Here is a 19,576-nt window from a genome sequence, read left to right on the forward strand (position 1 = left end):
AAGGGCAGTCAAACTGCAAATAATCTGTCTATTCAAACATTTACATTGTATCCAATTTTCAAAAATTCGAAAAATCTTTCCTTTATAGGTTTTCTCATTCTGTCATTTAATATTTGTTTAGAGTGACCCCGACTATTACTGTATTTATGTACAAGTCATTTTACTGTATAGTTTTAGAGAAAAGTACAGTCGAATATGCCCCAAATATCCACGTGCATTCAAATACTTACACTGTCCCATTTTTTCCAAAATTCATAAACAATTTTGCTTCATAGGTTTTCTCATTCTGTCATTTGAAATTTGTTCAGAGTGACCATGAATATTACTGTATTTATTTACAAGTATTTTTACTGTATAGTTTTGGAGAAAAGTGCAGTCAAACTCTCCCCAAAATTCATTCAAGCACTTACAGTCCAGTTTTCAAAAATATCATAAAAATCTTTCCTTTATAGGTTTGCTCATTCTGTCCTTTGATATTTGTTCAGAGTGACCCTGACTATTACTGTATGTAGTAACAAGTCATTTTACTGTATAGTTTTGGAGAAAAGTACAGTCAAATTCGGCCCAAAATTCATTCAAGGACTTACAGTGTCCAATTTGCAAAAATTCATAAAAATCGTTTCTTTATAGGTTTGCCCATTCTGCCATTTGATATTTGTTCATGGGGACCCTGACTATTACTGTATTTATTTACAAGCCAGTTTACTGTATATTTTTGGAGAAAAGGGCAGTCAAACTGCAAATAATCTGTCTATTCAAACATTTACATTGTATCCAATTTTCAAAAATTCGAAAAATCTTTCCTTTATAGGTTTTCTCATTCTGTCATTTAATATTTGTTTAGAGTGACCCCGACTATTATTGTATTTATGTACAAGTCATTTTACTGTATAGTTTTAGAGAAAAGTACAGTCGAATATGCCCCAAATATCCACATGCATTTAAATACTTACACTGTCCCATTTTTTCCAAAATTCATAAACAATTTTACTTCATAGGTTTTCTCATTCTGTCATTTGAAATTTGTTCAAAGTGACCCTGAATATTACTGTATTTATTTACAAGTATTTTTACTGTATAGTTTTGGAGAAAAGAACAGTCAAACTTGCCCAAAAATCAAATTGAATTCAAACACTGTACATTTTTCAACAAAAAAACCATAACAATATTTTTTTTATAGGTTTGCTCATTCTGTCATTTGATATTTGTTCAGAGTGACACTGACTATTACTGTATTTATTTACAAGTAATTTTACTGTATAGTTTTGGAGAAAAGTACAGTCAAATTCGCCCAAAAATTAATTCAAGCACTTGCACTCTCCAATTTTCAACAATCCATAAAACTCTTTCCTTTATAGGTTTGCTCGTTCTGTCATTTGAAATTTGTTCAGAGAGACCCTGACTATTACTGTATTTATTTACAATTCATTTTACTGTATAGTTTTGGAGAAAAGTGCAGTCAAATTCGCCCCAAAATTCATTCAAACACTTACACTGTGTCCAATTTTCAAAAATTCATAAAAACATTTCCTTTATAGGTTTGCTCATTCAGTCATTTGATATTTCATTTAATTGTTCATAGTTACCATGACAATTACTGTATTTATTCACAAGTCATTTTACTGTATAGTTTTGGAGAAAAGTACAGTCAAATTCGCCCCAAAAATTCATTGAAGCACTTGCACTCTCCAATTTTCAACAATCCATAAAAATCTTTCCTTTATAGGTTTGCTCATTCTGTCATTGGATATTTGTTTAGAGTGACCCTGACTATTTTTGTATTTATGTGCACGTCATTTTACTGTATAATTGTAGAGAAAAGTACAGTCCAATTTGCCCCAAAATTCATTTAAGCAATTGCACTGTCCAATTTTCAAAAATTCATAAAACTCTTTCCTTTATAGGTTTGCTCATTCTGTCATTTGATAATTGTTTAGAGTGACCCTGACTATTACTGTATTTATTAACAAGTCATTTTACTGTATAGTTTTAGAGAAAAGTACAGTCGAATATGCCCCAAATATCAACGTGCATTCACAAACTTACACTGTCCCATTTTTTCAAAAATTCATAAACAATTTACTTCATAGGTTTTCTCATTCTGTCATTTTAAATTTGTTCAGAGTGACCCTGAATATTACTGTATTTATTTACAAGTCATTTACTGTATAGTTTTAGAGAAAAGTACAATCGAATATGCCCCAAATATCAACGTGCATTCAAATACTTACACTGTCCCATTTTTTCCAAAATTCATAAACAATTTTGCTTCATAGGTTTTCTCATTCTGTCATTTGAAATTTGTTCAGAGTGACCATGAATATTACTGTATTTATTTACAAGTATTTTTACTGTATAGTTTTGGAGAAAAGTGCAGTCAAACTCTCCCCAAAATTCATTCAAGCACTTACAGTCCAATTTTCAAAAATATCATAAAAATCTTTCCTTTATAGGTTTGCTCATTCTGTCCTTTGATATTTGTTCAGAGTGACCCTGACTATTACTGTATGTAGTAACAAGTCATTTTACTGTATAGTTTTGGAGAAAAGTACAGTCAAATTCGGCCCAAAATTCATTCAAGGACTTACAGTGTCCAATTTGCAAAAATTCATAAAAATCGTTTCTTTATAGGTTTGCCCATTCTGCCATTTGATATTTGTTCATGGGGACCCTGACTATTACTGTATTTATTTACAAGCCAGTTTACTGTATATTTTTGGAGAAAAGGGCAGTCAAACTGCAAATAATCTGTCTATTCAAACATTTACATTGTATCCAATTTTCAAAAATTCGAAAAATCTTTCCTTTATAGGTTTTCTCATTCTGTCATTTAATATTTGTTTAGAGTGACCCCGACTATTATTGTATTTATGTACAAGTCATTTTACTGTATAGTTTTAGAGAAAAGTACAGTCGAATATGCCCCAAATATCCACAAGCATTTAAATACTTACACTGTCCCATTTTTTCCAAAATTCATAAACAATTTTACTTCATAGGTTTTCTCATTCTGTCATTTGAAATTTGTTCAAAGTGACCCTGAATATTACTGTATTTATTTACAAGTATTTTTACTGTATAGTTTTGGAGAAAAGAACAGTCAAACTTGCCCAAAAATCAAATTGAATTCAAACACTGTACATTTTTCAACAAAAAAACCATAACAATATTTTTTTTTATAGGTTTGCTCATTCTGTCATTTGATATTTGTTCAGAGTGACACTGACTATTACTGTATTTATTTACAAGTAATTTTACTGTATAGTTTTGGAGAAAAGTACAGTCAAATTCGCCCAAAAATTAATTCAAGCACTTGCACTCTCCAATTTTCAACAATCCATAAAACTCTTTCCTTTATAGGTTTGCTCGTTCTGTCATTTGAAATTTGTTCAGAGAGACCCTGACTATTACTGTATTTATTTACAATTCATTTTACTGTATAGTTTTGGAGAAAAGTGCAGTCAAATTCGCCCCAAAATTCATTCAAACACTTACACTGTGTCCAATTTTCAAAAATTCATAAAAACCTTTCCTTTATAGGTTTGCTCATTCAGTCATTTGATATTTGTTCATAGTTACCATGAAAATTACTGTATTTATTCACAAGTCATTTTACTGTATAGTTTTGGAGAAAAGTACAGTCAAATTCGCCCCAAAAATTCATTGAAGCACTTGCACTCTCCAATTTTCAACAATCCATAAAAATCTTTCCTTTATAGGTTTGCTCATTCTGTCATTGGATATTTGTTTAGAGTGACCCTGACTATTTTTGTATATATGTGCACGTCATTTTACTGTATAATTGTAGAGAAAAGTACAGTCCAATTTGCCCCAAAATTCATTTAAGCAATTGCACTGTCCAATTTTCAAAAATTCATAAAAATCTTTCCTTTATAGGTTTGCTCATTCTGTCCTTTGATATTTGTTCAGAGTGACCCTGACTATTACTGTATTTATGTACAAGTCATTTTACTGTATAGTTTTAGAGAAAAGTACAGTCCAATTTGCCCCAAAATTCATTCAAGCACTTGCACTGTCCAATTTTCAACAATTAATAAAACTCTTTCCTTTATAGATTTGCTCATTCTGTCATTTGATCATGGTTTAGGGTGACCCTGACTATTACTGTATTTATTTACAAGTCATTTTACTGTATAGTTTTAGAGAAAAGTACAGTCGAATATGCCCCAAAAATCAACGTGCATTCACAAACTTAAACTGTCCCATTTTTTCAAAAATTCATAAACAATTTACTTCATAGGTTTTCTCATTCTGTCATTTTAAATTTGTTCAGAGTGACCCTGAATATTACTGTATTTATTTACAAGTCATTTACTGTATAGTTTTAGAGAAAAGTACAGTCGAATATGCCCCAAATATCAACGTGCATTCAAATACTTACACTGTCCCATTTTTTCCAAAATTCATAAACAATTTTGCTTCATAGGTTTTCTCATTCTGTCATTTGAAATTTGTTCAGAGTGACCATGAATATTACTGTATTTATTTACAAGTATTTTTACTGTATAGTTTTGGAGAAAAGTGCAGTCAAACTCTCCCCAAAATTCATTCAAGCACTTACAGTCCAATTTTCAAAAATATCATAAAAATCTTTCCTTTATAGGTTTGCTCATTCTGTCCTTTGATATTTGTTCAGAGTGACCCTGACTAATACTGTATGTAGTAACAAGTCATTTTACTGTATAGTTTTGGAGAAAAGTACAGTCAAATTCGGCCCAAAATTCATTCAAGGACTTACAGTGTCCAATTTGCAAAAATTCATAAAAATCGTTCCTTTATAGGTTTGCCCATTCTGCCATTTGATATTTGTTCATGGGGACCCTGACTGTTACTGTATTTATTTACAAGCCAGTTTACTGTATATTCTTGGAGAAAAGGTCAGTCAAACTGCAAATAATCTGTCTATTCAAACATTTACATTGTATCCAATTTTCAAAAATTCGAAAAATCTTTCCTTTATAGGTTTTCTCATTCTGTCATTTAATATTTGTTTAGAGTGACCCCGACTATTACTGTATTTATGTACAAGTCATTTTACTGTATAGTTTTAGAGAAAAGTACAGTCGAATATGCCCCAAATATCAACGTGCATTCAAATACTTACACTGTCCCATTTTTTCCAAAATTCATAAACAATTTTGCTTCATAGGTTTTCTCATTCTGTCATTTGAAATTTGTTCAGAGTGACCATGAATATTACTGTATTTATTTACAAGTATTTTTACTGTATAGTTTTGGAGAAAAGTGCAGTCAAACTCTCCCCAAAATTCATTCAAGCACTTACAGTCCAATTTTCAAAAATATCATAAAAATCTTTCCTTTATAGGTTTGCTCATTCTGTCCTTTGATATTTGTTCAGAGTGACCCTGACTATTACTGTATGTAGTAACAAGTCATTTTACTGTATAGTTTTGGAGAAAAGTACAGTCAAATTCGGCCCAAAATTCATTCAAGGACTTACAGTGTCCAATTTGCAAAAATTCATAAAAATCGTTTCTTTATAGGTTTGCCCATTCTGCCATTTGATATTTGTTCATGGGGACCCTGACTATTACTGTATTTATTTACAAGCCAGTTTACTGTATATTTTTGGAGAAAAGGGCAGTCAAACTGCAAATAATCTGTCTATTCAAACATTTACATTGTATCCAATTTTCAAAAATTCGAAAAATCTTTCCTTTATAGGTTTTCTCATTCTGTCATTTAATATTTGTTTAGAGTGACCCCGACTATTACTGTATTTATGTACAAGTCATTTTACTGTATAGTTTTAGAGAAAAGTACAGTCGAATATGCCCCAAATATCCACGTGCATTCAAATACTTACACTGTCCCATTTTTTCCAAAATTCATAAACAATTTTGCTTCATAGGTTTTCTCATTCTGTCATTTGAAATTTGTTCAGAGTGACCATGACTATTACTGTATTTATTTACAAGCCAGTTTACTGTATATTTTTGGAGAAAAGGGCAGTCAAACTGCAAATAATCTGTCTATTCAAACATTTACATTGTATCCAATTTTCAAAAATTCGAAAAATCTTTCCTTTATAGGTTTTCTCATTCTGTCATTTAATATTTGTTTAGAGTGACCCCGACTATTACTGTATTTATGTACAAGTCATTTTACTGTATAGTTTTAGAGAAAAATACAGTCGAATATGCCCCAAATATCCACGTGCATTTAAATACTTACACTGTCCCATTTTTTCCAAAATTCATAAACAATTTTGGTTCATAGGTTTTCTCATTCTGTCATTTGAAATTTGTTCAGAGTGACCATGAATATTACTGTATTTATTTACAAGTATTTTTACTGTATAGTTTTGGAGAAAAGTGCAGTCAAACTCTCCCCAAAATTCATTCAAGCACTTACAGTCCAATTTTCAAAAATATCATAAAAATCTTTCCTTTATAGGTTTGCTCATTCTGTCCTTTGATATTTGTTCAGAATGACCCTGACTATTACTTTATGTAGTAACAAGTCATTTTACTGTATAGTTTTGGAGAAAAGTACAGTCAAATTCGGCCCAAAATTCATTCAAGGACTTACATTGTCCAATTTGCAAAAATTCATAAAAATCGTTCCTTTATAGGTTTGCCCATTCTGCCATTTGATATTTGTTCATGGGGACCCTGACTATTACTGTATTTATTTACAAGCCAGTTTACTGTATATTTTTGGAGAAAAGGGCAGTCAAACTGCAAATAATCTGTCTATTCAAACATTTACATTGTATCCAATTTTCAAAAATTCGAAAAATCTTTCCTTTATAGGTTTTCTCATTCTGTCATTTAATATTTGTTTAGAGTGACCCCGACTATTACTGTATTTATGTACAAGTCATTTTACTGTATAGTTTTAGAGAAAAGTACAGTCGAATATGCCCCAAATATCCACGTGCATTCAAATACTTACACTGTCCCATTTTTTCCAAAATTCATAAACAATTTTGCTTCATAGGTTTTCTCATTCTGTCATTTGAAATTTGTTCAGAGTGACCATGAATATTACTGTATTTATTTACAAGTATTTTTACTGTATAGTTTTGGAGAAAAGTGCAGTCAAACTCTCCCCAAAATTCATTCAAGCACTTACAGTCCAGTTTTCAAAAATATCATAAAAATCTTTCCTTTATAGGTTTGCTCATTCTGTCCTTTGATATTTGTTCAGAGTGACCCTGACTATTACTGTATGTAGTAACAAGTCATTTTACTGTATAGTTTTGGAGAAAAGTACAGTCAAATTCGGCCCAAAATTCATTCAAGGACTTACAGTGTCCAATTTGCAAAAATTCATAAAAATCGTTTCTTTATAGGTTTGCCCATTCTGCCATTTGATATTTGTTCATGGGGACCCTGACTATTACTGTATTTATTTACAAGCCAGTTTACTGTATATTTTTGGAGAAAAGGGCAGTCAAACTGCAAATAATCTGTCTATTCAAACATTTACATTGTATCCAATTTTCAAAAATTCGAAAAATCTTTCCTTTATAGGTTTTCTCATTCTGTCATTTAATATTTGTTTAGAGTGACCCCGACTATTATTGTATTTATGTACAAGTCATTTTACTGTATAGTTTTAGAGAAAAGTACAGTCGAATATGCCCCAAATATCCACATGCATTTAAATACTTACACTGTCCCATTTTTTCCAAAATTCATAAACAATTTTACTTCATAGGTTTTCTCATTCTGTCATTTGAAATTTGTTCAAAGTGACCCTGAATATTACTGTATTTATTTACAAGTATTTTTACTGTATAGTTTTGGAGAAAAGAACAGTCAAACTTGCCCAAAAATCAAATTGAATTCAAACACTGTACATTTTTCAACAAAAAAACCATAACAATATTTTTTTTATAGGTTTGCTCATTCTGTCATTTGATATTTGTTCAGAGTGACACTGACTATTACTGTATTTATTTACAAGTAATTTTACTGTATAGTTTTGGAGAAAAGTACAGTCAAATTCGCCCAAAAATTAATTCAAGCACTTGCACTCTCCAATTTTCAACAATCCATAAAACTCTTTCCTTTATAGGTTTGCTCGTTCTGTCATTTGAAATTTGTTCAGAGAGACCCTGACTATTACTGTATTTATTTACAATTCATTTTACTGTATAGTTTTGGAGAAAAGTGCAGTCAAATTCGCCCCAAAATTCATTCAAACACTTACACTGTGTCCAATTTTCAAAAATTCATAAAAACATTTCCTTTATAGGTTTGCTCATTCAGTCATTTGATATTTCATTTAATTGTTCATAGTTACCATGACAATTACTGTATTTATTCACAAGTCATTTTACTGTATAGTTTTGGAGAAAAGTACAGTCAAATTCGCCCCAAAAATTCATTGAAGCACTTGCACTCTCCAATTTTCAACAATCCATAAAAATCTTTCCTTTATAGGTTTGCTCATTCTGTCATTGGATATTTGTTTAGAGTGACCCTGACTATTTTTGTATTTATGTGCACGTCATTTTACTGTATAATTGTAGAGAAAAGTACAGTCCAATTTGCCCCAAAATTCATTTAAGCAATTGCACTGTCCAATTTTCAAAAATTCATAAAACTCTTTCCTTTATAGGTTTGCTCATTCTGTCATTTGATAATTGTTTAGAGTGACCCTGACTATTACTGTATTTATTAACAAGTCATTTTACTGTATAGTTTTAGAGAAAAGTACAGTCGAATATGCCCCAAATATCAACGTGCATTCACAAACTTACACTGTCCCATTTTTTCAAAAATTCATAAACAATTTACTTCATAGGTTTTCTCATTCTGTCATTTTAAATTTGTTCAGAGTGACCCTGAATATTACTGTATTTATTTACAAGTCATTTACTGTATAGTTTTAGAGAAAAGTACAATCGAATATGCCCCAAATATCAACGTGCATTCAAATACTTACACTGTCCCATTTTTTCCAAAATTCATAAACAATTTTGCTTCATAGGTTTTCTCATTCTGTCATTTGAAATTTGTTCAGAGTGACCATGAATATTACTGTATTTATTTACAAGTATTTTTACTGTATAGTTTTGGAGAAAAGTGCAGTCAAACTCTCCCCAAAATTCATTCAAGCACTTACAGTCCAATTTTCAAAAATATCATAAAAATCTTTCCTTTATAGGTTTGCTCATTCTGTCCTTTGATATTTGTTCAGAGTGACCCTGACTATTACTGTATGTAGTAACAAGTCATTTTACTGTATAGTTTTGGAGAAAAGTACAGTCAAATTCGGCCCAAAATTCATTCAAGGACTTACAGTGTCCAATTTGCAAAAATTCATAAAAATCGTTCCTTTATAGGTTTGCCCATTCTGCCATTTGATATTTGTTCATGGGGACCCTGACTATTACTGTATTTATTTACAAGCCAGTTTACTGTATATTCTTGGAGAAAAGGTCAGTCAAACTGCAAATAATCTGTCTATTCAAACATTTACATTGTATCCAATTTTCAAAAATTCGAAAAATCTTTCCTTTATAGGTTTTCTCATTCTGTCATTTTAAATTTGTTCAGAGTGACCCTGAATATTACTGTATTTATTTACAAGTCATTTACTGTATAGTTTTAGAGAAAAGTACAATCAAATATGCCCCAAATATCAACGTGCATTCAAATACTTACACTGTCCCATTTTTTCCAAAATTCATAAACAATTTTGCTTCATAGGTTTTCTCATTCTGTCATTTGAAATTTGTTCAGAGTGACCATGAATATTACTGTATTTATTTACAAGTATTTTTACTGTATAGTTTTGGAGAAAAGTGCAGTCAAACTCTCCCCAAAATTCATTCAAGCACTTACAGTCCAATTTTCAAAAATATCATAAAAATCTTTCCTTTATAGGTTTGCTCATTCTGTCCTTTGATATTTGTTCAGAGTGACCCTGACTATTACTGTATGTAGTAACAAGTCATTTTACTGTATAGTTTTGGAGAAAAGTACAGTCCAATTCGGCCCAAAATTCATTCAAGGACTTACAGTGTCCAATTTGCAAAAATTCATAAAAATCGTTCCTTTATAGGTTTGCCCATTCTGCCATTTGATATTTGTTCATGGGGACCCTGACTATTACTGTATTTATTTACAAGCCAGTTTACTGTATATTCTTGGAGAAAAGGTCAGTCAAACTGCAAATAATCTGTCTATTCAAACATTTACATTGTATCCAATTTTCAAAAATTCGAAAAATCTTTCCTTTATAGGTTTTCTCATTCTGTCATTTAATATTTGTTTAGAGTGACCCCGACTATTACTGTATTTATGTACAAGTCATTTTACTGTATAGTTTTAGAGAAAAGTACAGTTGAATATGCCCCAAATATCAACGTGCATTCAAATACTTACACTGTCCCATTTTTTCCAAAATTCATAAACAATTTTGCTTCATAGGTTTTCTCATTCTGTCATTTGAAATTTGTTCAGAGTGACCATGAATATTACTGTATTTATTTACAAGTATTTTTACTGTATAGTTTTGGAGAAAAGTGCAGTCAAACTCTCCCCAAAATTCATTCAAGCACTTACAGTCCAATTTTCAAAAATATCATAAAAATCTTTCCTTTATAGGTTTGCTCATTCTGTCCTTTGATATTTGTTCAGAGTGACCCTGACTATTACTGTATGTAGTAACAAGTCATTTTACTGTATAGTTTTGGAGAAAAGTACAGTCAAATTCGGCCCAAAATTCATTCAAGGACTTACAGTGTCCAATTTGCAAAAATTCATAAAAATCGTTTCTTTATAGGTTTGCCCATTCTGCCATTTGATATTTGTTCATGGGGACCCTGACTATTACTGTATTTATTTACAAGCCAGTTTACTGTATATTTTTGGAGAAAAGGGCAGTCAAACTGCAAATAATCTGTCTATTCAAACATTTACATTGTATCCAATTTTCAAAAATTCGAAAAATCTTTCCTTTATAGGTTTTCTCATTCTGTCATTTAATATTTGTTTAGAGTGACCCCGACTATTATTGTATTTATGTACAAGTCATTTTACTGTATAGTTTTAGAGAAAAGTACAGTCGAATATGCCCCAAATATCCACATGCATTTAAATACTTACACTGTCCCATTTTTTCCAAAATTCATAAACAATTTTACTTCATAGGTTTTCTCATTCTGTCATTTGAAATTTGTTCAAAGTGACCCTGAATATTACTGTATTTATTTACAAGTATTTTTACTGTATAGTTTTGGAGAAAAGAACAGTCAAACTTGCCCAAAAATCAAATTGAATTCAAACACTGTACATTTTTCAACAAAAAAACCATAACAATATTTTTTTTATAGGTTTGCTCATTCTGTCATTTGATATTTGTTCAGAGTGACACTGACTATTACTGTATTTATTTACAAGTAATTTTACTGTATAGTTTTGGAGAAAAGTACAGTCAAATTCGCCCAAAAATTAATTCAAGCACTTGCACTCTCCAATTTTCAACAATCCATAAAACTCTTTCCTTTATAGGTTTGCTCGTTCTGTCATTTGAAATTTGTTCAGAGAGACCCTGACTATTACTGTATTTATTTACAATTCATTTTACTGTATAGTTTTGGAGAAAAGTGCAGTCAAATTCGCCCCAAAATTCATTCAAACACTTACACTGTGTCCAATTTTCAAAAATTCATAAAAACATTTCCTTTATAGGTTTGCTCATTCAGTCATTTGATATTTCATTTAATTGTTCATAGTTACCATGACAATTACTGTATTTATTCACAAGTCATTTTACTGTATAGTTTTGGAGAAAAGTACAGTCAAATTCGCCCCAAAAATTCATTGAAGCACTTGCACTCTCCAATTTTCAACAATCCATAAAAATCTTTCCTTTATAGGTTTGCTCATTCTGTCATTGGATATTTGTTTAGAGTGACCCTGACTATTTTTGTATTTATGTGCACGTCATTTTACTGTATAATTGTAGAGAAAAGTACAGTCCAATTTGCCCCAAAATTCATTTAAGCAATTGCACTGTCCAATTTTCAAAAATTCATAAAACTCTTTCCTTTATAGGTTTGCTCATTCTGTCATTTGATAATTGTTTAGAGTGACCCTGACTATTACTGTATTTATTAACAAGTCATTTTACTGTATAGTTTTAGAGAAAAGTACAGTCGAATATGCCCCAAATATCAACGTGCATTCACAAACTTACACTGTCCCATTTTTTCAAAAATTCATAAACAATTTACTTCATAGGTTTTCTCATTCTGTCATTTTAAATTTGTTCAGAGTGACCCTGAATATTACTGTATTTATTTACAAGTCATTTACTGTATAGTTTTAGAGAAAAGTACAATCGAATATGCCCCAAATATCAACGTGCATTCAAATACTTACACTGTCCCATTTTTTCCAAAATTCATAAACAATTTTGCTTCATAGGTTTTCTCATTCTGTCATTTGAAATTTGTTCAGAGTGACCATGAATATTACTGTATTTATTTACAAGTATTTTTACTGTATAGTTTTGGAGAAAAGTGCAGTCAAACTCTCCCCAAAATTCATTCAAGCACTTACAGTCCAATTTTCAAAAATATCATAAAAATCTTTCCTTTATAGGTTTGCTCATTCTGTCCTTTGATATTTGTTCAGAGTGACCCTGACTATTACTGTATGTAGTAACAAGTCATTTTACTGTATAGTTTTGGAGAAAAGTACAGTCAAATTCGGCCCAAAATTCATTCAAGGACTTACAGTGTCCAATTTGCAAAAATTCATAAAAATCGTTCCTTTATAGGTTTGCCCATTCTGCCATTTGATATTTGTTCATGGGGACCCTGACTATTACTGTATTTATTTACAAGCCAGTTTACTGTATATTCTTGGAGAAAAGGTCAGTCAAACTGCAAATAATCTGTCTATTCAAACATTTACATTGTATCCAATTTTCAAAAATTCGAAAAATCTTTCCTTTATAGGTTTTCTCATTCTGTCATTTTAAATTTGTTCAGAGTGACCCTGAATATTACTGTATTTATTTACAAGTCATTTACTGTATAGTTTTAGAGAAAAGTACAATCAAATATGCCCCAAATATCAACGTGCATTCAAATACTTACACTGTCCCATTTTTTCCAAAATTCATAAACAATTTTGCTTCATAGGTTTTCTCATTCTGTCATTTGAAATTTGTTCAGAGTGACCATGAATATTACTGTATTTATTTACAAGTATTTTTACTGTATAGTTTTGGAGAAAAGTGCAGTCAAACTCTCCCCAAAATTCATTCAAGCACTTACAGTCCAATTTTCAAAAATATCATAAAAATCTTTCCTTTATAGGTTTGCTCATTCTGTCCTTTGATATTTGTTCAGAGTGACCCTGACTATTACTGTATGTAGTAACAAGTCATTTTACTGTATAGTTTTGGAGAAAAGTACAGTCCAATTCGGCCCAAAATTCATTCAAGGACTTGCAGTGTCCAATTTGCAAAAATTCATAAAAATCGTTCCTTTATAGGTTTGCCCATTCTGCCATTTGATATTTGTTCATGGGGACCCTGACTATTACTGTATTTATTTACAAGCCAGTTTACTGTATATTCTTGGAGAAAAGGTCAGTCAAACTGCAAATAATCTGTCTATTCAAACATTTACATTGTATCCAATTTTCAAAAATTCGAAAAATCTTTCCTTTATAGGTTTTCTCATTCTGTCATTTAATATTTGTTTAGAGTGACCCCGACTATTACTGTATTTATGTACAAGTCATTTTACTGTATAGTTTTAGAGAAAAGTACAGTTGAATATGCCCCAAATATCAACGTGCATTCAAATACTTACACTGTCCCATTTTTTCCAAAATTCATAAACAATTTTGCTTTATAGGTTTTCTCATTCTGTCATTTGAAATTTGTTCAGAGTGACCATGAATATTACTGTATTTATTTACAAGTATTTTTACTGTATAGTTTTGGAGAAAAGTGCAGTCAAACTCTCCCCAAAATTCATTCAAGCACTTACAGTCCAATTTTCAAAAATATCATAAAAATCTTTCCTTTATAGGTTTGCTCATTCTGTCCTTTGATATTTGTTCAGAGTGACCCTGACTATTACTGTATGTAGTAACAAGTCATTTTACTGTATAGTTTTGGAGAAAAGTACAGTCAAATTCGGCCCAAAATTCATTCAAGGACTTACAGTGTCCAATTTGCAAAAATTCATAAAAATCGTTTCTTTATAGGTTTGCCCATTCTGCCATTTGATATTTGTTCATGGGGACCCTGACTATTACTGTATTTATTTACAAGCCAGTTTACTGTATATTTTTGGAGAAAAGGGCAGTCAAACTGCAAATAATCTGTCTATTCAAACATTTACATTGTATCCAATTTTCAAAAATTCGAAAAATCTTTCCTTTATAGGTTTTCTCATTCTGTCATTTAATATTTGTTTAGAGTGACCCCGACTATTACTGTATTTATGTACAAGTCATTTTACTGTATAGTTTTAGAGAAAAATACAGTCGAATATGCCCCAAATATCCACGTGCATTTAAATACTTACACTGTCCCATTTTTTCCAAAATTCATAAACAATTTTGCTTCATAGGTTTTCTCATTCTGTCATTTGAAATTTGTTCAGAGTGACCATGAATATTACTGTATTTATTTACAAGTATTTTTACTGTATAGTTTTGGAGAAAAGTGCAGTCAAACTCTCCCCAAAATTCATTCAAGCACTTACAGTCCAATTTTCAAAAATATCATAAAAATCTTTCCTTTCTAGGTTTGCTCATTCTGTCCTTTGATATTTGTTCAGAATGACCCTGACTATTACTTTATGTAGTAACAAGTCATTTTACTGTATAGTTTTGGAGAAAAGTACAGTCAAATTCGGCCCAAAATTCATTCAAGGACTTACATTGTCCAATTTGCAAAAATTCATAAAAATCGTTCCTTTATAGGTTTGCCCATTCTGCCATTTGATATTTGTTCATGGGGACCCTGACTATTACTGTATTTATTTACAAGCCAGTTTACTGTATATCTTTGGAGAAAAGGGCAGTCAAACTGCAAATAATCTGTCTATTCAAACATTTACATTGTATCCAATTTTCAAAAATTCGAAAAATCTTTCCTTTATAGGTTTTCTCATTCTGTCATTTAATATTTGTTTAGAGTGACCCCGACTATTACTGTATTTATGTACAAGTCATTTTACTGTATAGTTTTAGAGAAAAGTACAGTCGAATATGCCCCAAATATCCACGTGCATTCAAATACTTACACTGTCCCATTTTTTCCAAAATTCATAAACAATTTTGCTTCATAGGTTTTCTCATTCTGTCATTTGAAATTTGTTCAGAGTGACCATGACTATTACTGTATTTATTTACAAGCCAGTTTACTGTATATTTTTGGAGAAAAGGGCAGTCAAACTGCAAATAATCTGTCTATTCAAACATTTACATTGTATCCAATTTTCAAAAATTCGAAAAATCTTTCCTTTATAGGTTTTCTCATTCTGTCATTTAATATTTGTTTAGAGTGACCCCGACTATTACTGTATTTATGTACAAGTCATTTTACTGTATAGTTTTAGAGAAAAATACAGTCGAATATGCCCCAAATATCCACGTGCATTTAAATACTTACACTGTCCCATTTTTTCCAAAATTCATAAACAATTTTGCTTCATAGGTTTTCTCATTCTGTCATTTGAAATTTGTTCAGAGTGACCATGAATATTACTGTATTTATTTACAAGTATTTTTACTGTATAGTTTTGGAGAAAAGTGCAGTCAAACTCTCCCCAAAATTCATTCAAGCACTTACAGTCCAATTTTCAAAAATATCATAAAAATCTTTCCTTTATAGGTTTGCTCATTCTGTCCTTTGATATTTGTTCAGAATGACCCTGACTATTACTTTATGTAGTAACAAGTCATTTTACTGTATAGTTTTGGAGAAAAGTACAGTCAAATTCGGCCCAAAATTCATTCAAGGACTTACATTGTCCAATTTGCAAAAATTCATAAAAATCGTTCCTTTATAGGTTTGCCCATTCTGCCATTTGATATTTGTTCATGGGGACCCTGACTATTACTGTATTTATTTACAAGCCAGTTTACTGTATATTTTTGGAGAAAAGGGCAGTCAAACTGCAAATAATCTGTCTATTCAAACATTTACATTGTATCCAATTTTCAAAAATTCGAAAAATCTTTCCTTTATAGGTTTTCTCATTCTGTCATTTAATATTTGTTTAGAGTGACCCCGACTATTACTGTATTTATGTACAAGTCATTTTACTGTATAGTTTTAGAGAAAAGTACAGTCGAATATGCCCCAAATATCCACGTGCATTCAAATACTTACACTGTCCCATTTTTTCCAAAATTCATAAACAATTTTGCTTCATAGGTTTTCTCATTCTGTCATTTGAAATTTGTTCAGAGTGACCATGAATATTACTGTATTTATTTACAAGTATTTTTACTGTATAGTTTTGGAGAAAAGTGCAGTCAAACTCTCCCCAAAATTCATTCAAGCACTTACAGTCCAGTTTTCAAAAATATCATAAAAATCTTTCCTTTATAGGTTTGCTCATTCTGTCCTTTGATATTTGTTCAGAGTGACCCTGACTATTACTGTATGTAGTAACAAGTCATTTTACTGTATAGTTTTGGAGAAAAGTACAGTCAAATTCGGCCCAAAATTCATTCAAGGACTTACAGTGTCCAATTTGCAAAAATTCATAAAAATCGTTTCTTTATAGGTTTGCCCATTCTGCCATTTGATATTTGTTCATGGGGACCCTGACTATTACTGTATTTATTTACAAGCCAGTTTACTGTATATTTTTGGAGAAAAGGGCAGTCAAACTGCAAATAATCTGTCTATTCAAACATTTACATTGTATCCAATTTTCAAAAATTCGAAAAATCTTTCCTTTATAGGTTTTCTCATTCTGTCATTTAATATTTGTTTAGAGTGACCCCGACTATTATTGTATTTATGTACAAGTCATTTTACTGTATAGTTTTAGAGAAAAGTACAGTCGAATATGCCCCAAATATCCACATGCATTTAAATACTTACACTGTCCCATTTTTTCCAAAATTCATAAACAATTTTACTTCATAGGTTTTCTCATTCTGTCATTTGAAATTTGTTCAAAGTGACCCTGAATATTACTGTATTTATTTACAAGTATTTTTACTGTATAGTTTTGGAGAAAAGAACAGTCAAACTTGCCCAAAAATCAAATTGAATTCAAACACTGTACATTTTTCAACAAAAAAACTATAACAATATTTTTTTATAGGTTTGCTCATTCTGTCATTTGATATTTGTTCAGAGTGACACTGACTATTACTGTATTTATTTACAAGTAATTTTACTGTATAGTTTTGGAGAAAAGTACAGTCAAATTCGCCCAAAAATTAATTCAAGCACTTGCACTCTCCAATTTTCAACAATCCATAAAACTCTTTCCTTTATAGGTTTGCTCGTTCTGTCATTTGAAATTTGTTCAGAGAGACCCTGACTATTACTGTATTTATTTACAATTCATTTTACTGTATAGTTTTGGAGAAAAATACAGTCGAATATGCCCCAAATATCCACGTGCATTTAAATACTTACACTGTCCCATTTTTTCCAAAATTCATAAACAATTTTGCTTCATAGGTTTTCTCATTCTGTCATTTGAAATTTGTTCACAGTGACCATGAATATTACTGTATTTATTTACAAGTATTTTTACTGTATAGTTTTGGAGAAAAGTGCAGTCAAACTCTCCCCAAAATTCATTCAAGCACTTACAGTCCAATTTTCAAAAATATCATAAAAATCTTTCCTTTATAGGTTTGCTCATTCTGTCCTTTGATATTTGTTCAGAATGACCCTGACTATTACTTTATGTAGTAACAAGTCATTTTACTGTATAGTTTTGGAGAAAAGTACAGTCAAATTCGGCCCAAAATTCATTCAAGGACTTACATTGTCCAATTTGCAAAAATTCATAAAAATCGTTCCTTTATAGGTTTGCCCATTCTGCCATTTGATATTTGTTCATGGGGACCCTGACTATTACTGTATTTATTTACAAGCCAGTTTACTGTATATTTTTGGAGAAAAGGGCAGTCAAACTGCAAATAATCTGTCTATTCAAACATTTACATTGTATCCAATTTTCAAAAATTCGAAAAATCTTTCCTTTATAGGTTTTCTCATTCTGTCATTTAATATTTGTTTAGAGTGACCCCGACTATTACTGTATTTATGTACAAGTCATTTTACTGTATAGTTTTAGAGAAAAGTACAGTCGAATATGCCCCAAATATCCACGTGCATTCAAATACTTACACTGTCCCATTTTTTCCAAAATTCATAAACAATTTTGCTTCATAGGTTTTCTCATTCTGTCATTTGAAATTTGTTCAGAGTGACCATGAATATTACTGTATTTATTTACAAGTATTTTTACTGTATAGTTTTGGAGAAAAGTGCAGTCAAACTCTCCCCAAAATTCATTCAAGCACTTACAGTCCAGTTTTCAAAAATATCATAAAAATCTTTCCTTTATAGGTTTGCTCATTCTGTCCTTTGATATTTGTTCAGAGTGACCCTGACTATTACTGTATGTAGTAACAAGTCATTTTACTGTATAGTTTTGGAGAAAAGTACAGTCAAATTCGGCCCAAAATTCATTCAAGGACTTACAGTGTCCAATTTGCAAAAATTCATAAAAATCGTTTCTTTATAGGTTTGCCCATTCTGCCATTTAATATTTGTTCATGGGGACCCTGACTATTACTGTATTTATTTACAAGCCAGTTTACTGTATATTTTTGGAGAAAAGGGCAGTCAAACTGCAAATAATCTGTCTATTCAAACATTTACATTGTATCCAATTTTCAAAAATTCGAAAAATCTTTCCTTTATAGGTTTTCTCATTCTGTCATTTAATATTTGTTTAGAGTGACCCCGACTATTATTGTATTTATGTACAAGTCATTTTACTGTATAGTTTTAGAGAAAAGTACAGTCGAATATGCCCCAAATATCCACATGCATTTAAATACTTACACTGTCCCATTTTTTCCAAAATTCATAAACAATTTTACTTCATAGGTTTTCTCATTCTGTCATTTGAAATTTGTTCAAAGTGACCCTGAATATTACTGTATTTATTTACAAGTATTTTTACTGTATAGTTTTGGAGAAAAGAACAGTCAAACTTGCCCAAAAATCAAATTGAATTCAAACACTGTACATTTTTCAACAAAAAAACCATAACAATATTTTTTTTATAGGTTTGCTCATTCTGTCATTTGATATTTGTTCAGAGTGACACTGACTATTACTGTATTTATTTACAAGTAATTTTACTGTATAGTTTTGGAGAAAAGTACAGTCAAATTCGCCCAAAAATTAATTCAAGCACTTGCACTCTCCAATTTTCAACAATCCATAAAACTCTTTCCTTTATAGGTTTGCTCGTTCTGTCATTTGAAATTTGTTCAGAGAGACCCTGACTATTACTGTATTTATTTACAATTCATTTTACTGTATAGTTTTG

This window comes from Pseudorasbora parva, chromosome 25 (genome assembly GCF_024679245.1).
Source record: "Pseudorasbora parva isolate DD20220531a chromosome 25, ASM2467924v1, whole genome shotgun sequence".
NCBI lineage: Eukaryota > Metazoa > Chordata > Actinopteri > Cypriniformes > Gobionidae > Pseudorasbora > Pseudorasbora parva.